The 8,237-nt window shown below is 39.0% G+C and overlaps 1 protein-coding gene across 5 annotated transcripts in view; it reads left to right on the top strand.

Annotated features, from left to right (window-relative positions):
* Window positions 1–1,838: 1,838 nt before the first annotated feature.
* apba1a (amyloid beta (A4) precursor protein-binding, family A, member 1a) overlaps window positions 1,839–8,237 on the top strand; it is a 51,414-nt gene continuing 45,015 nt past the window's right edge. For 4 of the 5 annotated variants that reach the window (XM_027138379.2, XM_027138378.2, XM_027138377.2 and 1 more), the window contains exon 1: window positions 1,839–1,985. The gene's annotated coding sequence lies outside the window, so the exon portion shown is untranslated. The remainder of the gene's footprint in view (window positions 1,986–8,237) is intronic. The other variant, XM_027138376.2, reaches the window with a different exon arrangement.

Here is an 8,237-nt window from a genome sequence, read left to right as displayed (position 1 = left end):
AAATGTTTTTGTCAGTTGACTACCACATGAAATAAAAACAATTCTCTGGAAAAATGGAATTGCTTTCCTTTTCACTCTGCACAGCACCCAATCATTTGAAGTTATGTAATAAAGTCAGCTTTCAGCGACTGCTGCCAGAATCATCCAGTTATCTACTATTTAAAAAAAAAGTTGGAAATCAAAGTTTTATCTGCTCCATGTTAAAGTATGTTGTAGGATGAAATTGGCTTTTTGCATGCTGTTGAGTTCGATTTATTTTTCCAATGATTAGAACTCCAGTGGGTTAGAAGTTTAACATACTAAGTTGTCTGTCTTTTTAAACAGTCTGGAATAGTAAATCTTATAAAGCTTTTGATTGGTCAGTTAACATTATAATGAATTTATAGCCGTGCATCTGTGGCTGTATTTAGAGACTTTTTATGCTTGGTACAATGGAGAAAATCCAACTCGGCCAAGTCCAAAGTATGTACATCAATTATGAAGAGATTCTTATTTCCACAATCATGCAAGGAGGAATCTCTAATGCTGGCATAAAAACACTAGCAGCAGGATGAATGTGATGCTTGCAGCAAGTTTCCTGATTAGATATTACAATCATTGCCAATTCCCACACACTAGCTATTGCCCCATCACATGACAGATAACAAACAGGTGGGTGGAGCTGCTCAGATGTCTTCCTATGAGACACAGTCTGCTCATGTTGCATAACAGGACAGTGGGATACGCACAGATGAAGCCGGGTACTACCCCGCTCCGTACACACGAGCTGTTGTTCTAATTAAAAGAATGAGAGAGCATGGCTAGTAATGTCTTCTCGAATGTCTGGTGACAAACGGCATCACTGTCACAGTCTACAATGAAAATGTGACTCTTTGGACTGACAAACAAGTTCACTGTTAGCGAAATAAAGAGTGATGTTTAGTGTAAAGGCACTGTGCTTGGCCTTTATTACATTAAAACTGTTACTATGCTTATTATCGTGTCTAAAATGTCAGGCACCCGATAAACATTTATTAAAAGAACTTACTTTTGTACAAAAGCAAAATCACACAGTCAGGCTGTTGTTCCTAATTTTGCCGCAGCTGCTTTTACCTGCAGAATATTATCACAGTCTTTTTTGCAGTGTTAAAAAAAATCATCTTATATAGAATGTTTTCACAAAAACCAACAATTCAATTTGATTTATTTGTATAGCGCTTTAACAATTTCCCATTTGTCTCAAAGCAGCTTTACAGAAGTATGTAAACAGAAGAGAGAGAAAAAGAAAGAAATATAATAATAATAATAATAATAATAATAATAATAATAATAATAATAAATAAGGATAAAAAACAGGATTGTGTTTGCATTTAAAACCAGGGTTTAATACCTTTTTTGTTACAATCATTTGTAATGCAATAAACAGTCACAGACATTGCTTCAATACTATTGGCACCTTTACTGGACCCAGAGGGTGGTCTAGAGTTTTTGATACAGCGTGGCTCGCTGTCAAGAAGAGTGGGCGTGGCTAAGTACCTCTGCTCAGCCAATCGGCGGTGCTCCTTTCTGGCCCTGAATTATGTCAACAGAAGCGTTAAAATAAAAACAGCTGCGTGTGTTATCAATAAAATAAGCTATGCTATTAGTATCACAGAACACTTTGCAAACCTCATCTATAACCTTATAATAGTTTTGAGCAGCGTTGTTTCATCAGGGGTGTTTTATATATAAACCGTGTGTTTTCAGGCTCTGAGGTAAAAAGGAATGTAGGGATCATTGAGAAAAGAGAAAAAAAGGTATACGATATAAAGCCTAACGTGTTCAGCACGAATCGCACGTGAATCGACACAGTGTGAATTGATTCGGAAGATAGATTCTGTCGTCATGTTGCTCCGCCCACCGATCCGTCAGTCGGCGCGCGAGGCACAGCAGAGACGGAGGAAGATGGTGGAGCCGGGCGGGGCTCGTGTTCCGTTACACTGCTGAAATAAGGCAGCCGAGCGCAGGTGAGAGATGCTGCTGAATATACGAGCGTTGTTTGAGCTTCGTATGTGTGAGCGAGCGCGTGCGTGCGCGCGCATGTGTTTGTATGTGTTTGAACAACATCTCGTGCACAAAGAGGAAACGTTATGTTCTCTCTCTCTCTCTCTCTCTCTCTCTCTCTCTCTCTCTCTCTCTCACTCTCTCTCTTTCTCTCTCTCTCTTTCTCTGTCTCTCTCTCATCCTCTGTGTGTGTGTGCGCGCGCGGGCGCGCGGATGTGGATTAGTGTAAATTAGCAGCTGTTACAGAGCTGCAGTCATGTAGCTGAGCATGTAAACAAAAGGAGAATCCTGTGTACTGCAGCTCCTACTTTATTTTTTACAGTCAGGCTGTAATGCAGATGATTATCCGGGCCCGAATTATTCAGCATAATCCTAACTTTGTTCTGCCACTGATGTTAAAAAAAAAAACAAACAGGAAAAAAAACAGTTTATGTCAATTCCTGGATGATTCCTGAGAAATCATCCATATGCACAGCCTCTTAGATTCGGATTAAAATTGATTGATAGAAAAGAAGAATAAAAAAAAGAAGAAGGTAGTAGTCTTGTGGTTCTTAAGATGTTTGTGTGTGTGTGTGTGTGTGTGTGTGTGTGTGTGTGTGTGTGTGTGTGTGATGAAGCATGCGTCGCTTTTCCTCATTCTGATTGCTGATGATGTTAAACAAGCAGGTACACAACGTTGCGTTTAAAGAAAATCCCTTTTACATCGAAGTTATTTCTGTTTATTTTTCTTTTCCTTTTTCTAAAGCTGAATATCTGGAGTTGATGTCTTTTCCTGACAGTGCAAAGGATGCTGATGTCGCAGTAAGAAATAATTTAGGAAGGGTTCTGTGGTGTGGTGCAGATGTACAGTAGGCTTAGATCTGCCCTTTATAAAGAAGATCTCAATCAACATTAAGCTTTATTGAAATCATAGTATTTCTATGGTTCTCTTTATATTCAGGTGGAATTGACCACTGATTAAACCAAGCCATGCTGCACCTTTAGAGTAGACTGTTTAAATGTTTTAGTGTTTTTTTTCTTTTTCTTTTAACAATACACATAGTCACAAAGCAGTTTTACTGAAATCTGGATGTAGATTTATATGTAGGTGTGTAACGAGCAGCCCGGATGTGACCGTGTCAAGAAACAAAAAAATCCTTGAGACGAACCAGTTAGTCAGACTCCGAGTGCCACAGGAAAGTAGGATTCTAAATCATTATGCTTTATACAGCTGTATGCTATAAAGTCAGTTGGTTGGAAGTGAATTGAAAGGATGTTCATTAAGTGCATGATGGTCTTTACGCTTACAGCAGCAGTGCAGGTAATGGAAAAAGAAAAAAAAATTGTCAGCTCGGGGTGTGTGTACCTCCTGGGTTGGGGGTTTGATTCGCACCCTTTATCCCTTGTGTGTGCTGTTTTGCATGTTCTTCCTGTGCTTTGGGGTTTCCTCTGGGTACTCTGGTTTTCTCTCCCATGCCTTGTAGGCTGATTTGCATCTCTATGCATTCATTCATATATCTGGTTCATTGATGGAGACTTCAAAGTGCTTTTGTACATAATTGTTTCACTTGTGAATACCTTCTTGATTTAAAAAAGATGAGTTAAAAAAAGAAGATGGAAACGAGTTAGTCTGTGTTGTACAGTACTGTCTCAAACGTTCAGATGAGAACATGACAGGAAAGTAGCCCCAAGTGACTGACGATAAGATTACACATGCTCTGTTCTTTATCGGCTCTAAGACTTATCAGTCCGGCTGTTTGAGAACGTTGCATTGTTCATATCTGGTCTATATCCTGTGGAAAGTCAAGAGATTATTATTATTATTATTATTATTATTATTATTATTATTATTATTATTATTATTATTATTATTATTATTTTTATCCAAAATAATTTTAAACAGTTCTTTTTAAAAAGCTCATATTCTAAACTTTCTAGTAACCCCTTCACCCTGATGCCCATTTTTAATTATGAGCAAAAATGTCCTCCAATGTTTTTCATAAGTTATTTTAAACATTCAGTCTTGAGGTTATTGATAAATCTTTGTCAAAATTTTGCACTGCGTACCATATGTTTGTAGAGACTTTTCATCATTCAGAGTATAACGCTTGTAGTTATTGTATGCACTTTTGAATGTGTACTATATTGAATCTTAGTGGAATGCAATGAATGTGTACTGTAGTTTTGCTCAGTGTGGTCTGTTTAATCTAATAGTTGACTCATGAATAGACCATCCATAGGATACTTACACACGTAGTCTGGAGTCTATCCCAGTCAACTTGAGGCACAAGGCAGGGGATTCGCTGGACAGGGTGCCGACTCTTCACAGTGCACAATCACACACTCACATGCTACAGACAATTTAGAAATGCTGATTAATCTACATCCCATGTGCTTGGACGACACAAAAGAAACTCAAAGGAAGAAACATGCAAAATCTGCACACACAGCACTAACCCCGGAGGTGCGAAGGTTTATTCTTGAATCAACCAATTAACTGAAAATAAATATTGATATTACGTATAATATATTTATTTTAGTATGGGCTTCAGATAATATCTCACTATACAGTCTGGTGGATTTCCTGAGAAAACGTTAGATTACCAGTAAATGAATGTAGATTCATGAGAGCGAGTGAGAAGTATCATTTAAATGGACTGTATATTAACAATACATTGAGTTGGAAGAGAGACGGATTTGAGAAACGACGGTCTGCATGTAATTCATGGCTCTGTATCTACATTATAGCACCACAGACCAGTTTTCCACCTACATATATTGATCCTGCAATCATTCAATGAGCAAGTGTTCATCTGCTTGTTAATAACGTTCAGATCAGTGCAGAAATCAGCGTTCACTTGGACGTGTTATTCCCAATCAAACGCATTTCTGTTTTTTTTTACTCGTCTCCTGTCTGTCGAGCAAAGGACAGATCAATAAATCGATCCGGTGAATGGACGAAGAGAAGTAAACAAGTCTGAATATAATTATTCCCGATAGGATTTGTGCAGTTAAGAAGGGGAGAAATAACAAAAGAATGATATTTAACGATATTATGAACGTCATCTTTGGAAAGATCCAACTATTGCATTATACAGATTTATTGTTCAATATTACAGCTGTTTAGAAAAAAATGTTGATTTAGTATTGAGTCAAACTTCGCTCGCTGCTGGAGAAAAATCCATCATCCTGCATAGTCAGAAAATACAAAAGCAATGATTCTATTTCACTACTTTTCAGACAGTGCATTAAATGTCAACCCAGTGACATTGGGACGTTTCCTGAATGCACCTCAAGCCTTTATCTTGCACATTCCTTTCCTTTTTAATCTGAGATCAGGTTGAATTTGCATGTGGCCCTTGGAGAAATCAAGACCGAAAGCCTTCTTTTCCCTCCTGTTTACCTTTCAATTCTAGTCCACATTGATTTCTTGTCTGCGCTCCCGTGGCATGGCAGCCCATAATTATGCGTCTGGAGGGCAGGTGACATGGCTGGCTGTACCGCAGGGTGTTTGTAGTGGTTGTGTCTTTTCTGCTCGGTCTTACTTGCAAACATTCCTAGGAATTTCGTCTTGGAAGGTTCATGAGGTGATGCGCCATCAAATTTCCCTTGAGAAAATCTCTCGCTGTAACCGTTTTGGAATGAGCTCTTGTTTGTAGATGGACTTTCTGGGCAGATGAGCGACAGGGGAAAATTTAGCTCTGCTTTTATAACTTGTAGCCAAGATAACCGCCTAGTCCTGAGTTCCACATGTAACCTTTTTCCAAACCAGTCCCATTTAGCATTAAAACTCTGGGAACCCTGATGCTGGTTTTGTGTGTGTGAGAGTGTGTGTGTGTGTGTGTGTGTGTGTGAGTGTGTGTGTGTGTGTGAGTGTGTGTGTGAGTGTGAGTGTGTGTGTGTGAGTGTGTGTGAGTGTGTGTGTGTGTGTGAGTGTGTGTGTGAGTGTGTGTGTGAGTGTGTGTGTGAGTGAGTGTGTGAGTGAGTGTGTGAGTGTGTGTGTGTGAGTGTGTGTGTGTGAGTGTGTGTGCGTGTGTGTGTGTGAATGCCTTTGGTTTGAATAGAATTTGTCTTTAGCAGAAATATGTATTAAAATTTGGTCGCTGCTAGTTTGAAAAGATTTCCTTTCAGATCAGTGCAGAAATCAGCGTTTCAGGAATAATTTATTATCAACTTTAAATAAATGCAATGCAGTTCTCTGAATGAGAATTTTGCGAACACATGATAGACACAAGTGTCTCTTTTTATAATGTGTATTTATCTGTTGGGGGCATGATGATTTAGTAGTTAACACATTTGTTTCACACCTCCCGGCTCAGGTGTTTGATTTCCTCCTCTGCCTTGTGTGCATGGAGGTTGCATGTTCTCCGTGTGCTTCAGGGTGTTCCTCCAGGTACTTCGGCTTCCTTTGATATTCCGGAGGCATGCGATGTATACTAAATGGCATCTTTAAATTGCCTGTGTAAGATAAGCCATACAGAAAACGGATGCATGGTGTTGAACTAACTGAACTAACTAAAAGAAACTGAATTGATGCATTTAATGTAAAGCATCATTCACCTCATTTGGAGAGGGTTCATTTGACAGCTAATGTACATTTTTATCTTTTTTCTGTAATGTCATTGATTCTTTTCCTCCTCAAATGAAAGAAAAAAAAAACATCAATAAACTACTAGTTCATTCAGATAGTGTCAGTTTCTCCCATATAGATGTTGCTGATTTTCCAGGCAGGTGAAGCCTCTTGCTTTGCCATTTAGCTGCATGTAGTCATTTTCAGCCATGTATCGGGGAAAACATTTTCATCAATCAATGATTGATGCCTCCGTCAAGTCTCTGTAGATTGCATTTGCTGTGGGCCGTGTCATCAGAACACTGTCTTTGCTAGGAAAAGAAAATGAAGCGACAAGAAAGCGCATCATAACAAATCTATTATAATGACCGCTCCAGCCGGTACAAATCCACTATGATGTTATGATGACTGCATGTGATTTGGTTTGCAGTTAAAACAAAAAAAAGAAAAAGATGTGCTGTATAAACATCATCATTCCCATGCTCATTTATTACCGTGTCCAAAAGGGAGACAAAATATTTCATTGTTTCATTATTCGTCAATGTTTCATTATTGTAAGTACTTTGAAATGCAATGTTACACAGCAAGTACAGGGCTGCCATACAAAATATAATAAGGTACACTCGTATGATGTATGGTGCAATGTGAAGTCTACAGGCCATATTAATTTTTAAGCAGTGGCTGGTGATTTGTGACTGCTGGCTCCAAAATGAAACCAGTGAGCTGAACCATAATAATAATGTAGGCTGTGTGTAACCTTGGACGTTGTTCTTTTTCATGTATTATTTGTATCCAGTGACCTTGGCCGTCTGCAGTTTTAGAACAGGGAGAAACTAGCCAAAGAAGTTTTTGGATTTTACTGGTGCTTTGGTCCAAGAGTCGATGTCATGATCAAGGCAGGGTTTAACATGCTGATTAGATGGTGGTTTCTTCATCAGAAAAATCCAAATCCATCTCGATTGAATCGTTGGATCAGCATGTACAATAGGGCCAATGAACTGTCTGAAGGCTTTAGAGAGCCATTAATGCAGTCAAGCATGTCTTTGCTCCTCTCAACTGGATTACCATAGGGTATAAAGCAGCACCATGGTGCTTAGAGTTTTAGAGCTCTGTGTCTTGCTCGCTCTACTGTCTTACTCACTTTGCTGCTCTTCAGGATTTTGATTCACAGAGTGTGTTTTGGTCATGCACCTAGTGGTCACAAGTGGGAACTGCAACAAGTGTTAATAGAGGCTTGTTTAGACAGGTATCACCCTGCCCCATGTTCCCATACATTCATTCATTCATTCATTCATTCATTCATTTTCTACCGCTTATCTGAACTTCTCGGGTCACAGGAATTTTCTGTGGGGAGACCATGCAAACTCCGCACACGCAAGGCGGAGGTGGGAATCGAACCCCCAACCCTGGAGGTGTGAGGCAAACGTGCTAACCACTAAGCCAACGTGCCCCTCGTTGTTCCCATACAGTTTGTAATAAAATACTCTGTGACTCTCGAGATCTTATTTTAGGACAAAAATTTGAATTAAATCTAATACATTTCTGCAAACGAAGGCAAAGTTTAAGTTCAGTGTGTCTACAGAAGAATCACCGCTATTAAAAGTCATAATGGAAATATTAGGAGAGGGAAGTAGAGACTATGGATATATGAATTATACCCCTACAT

Source organism: Tachysurus fulvidraco, chromosome 9, assembly GCF_022655615.1.
Source record: "Tachysurus fulvidraco isolate hzauxx_2018 chromosome 9, HZAU_PFXX_2.0, whole genome shotgun sequence".
Classification (NCBI taxonomy): Eukaryota; Metazoa; Chordata; class Actinopteri; order Siluriformes; family Bagridae; genus Tachysurus; species Tachysurus fulvidraco.
Note: the sequence above shows the minus strand (reverse complement) of the source record. Positions and strands in the feature narration are given on the sequence as shown.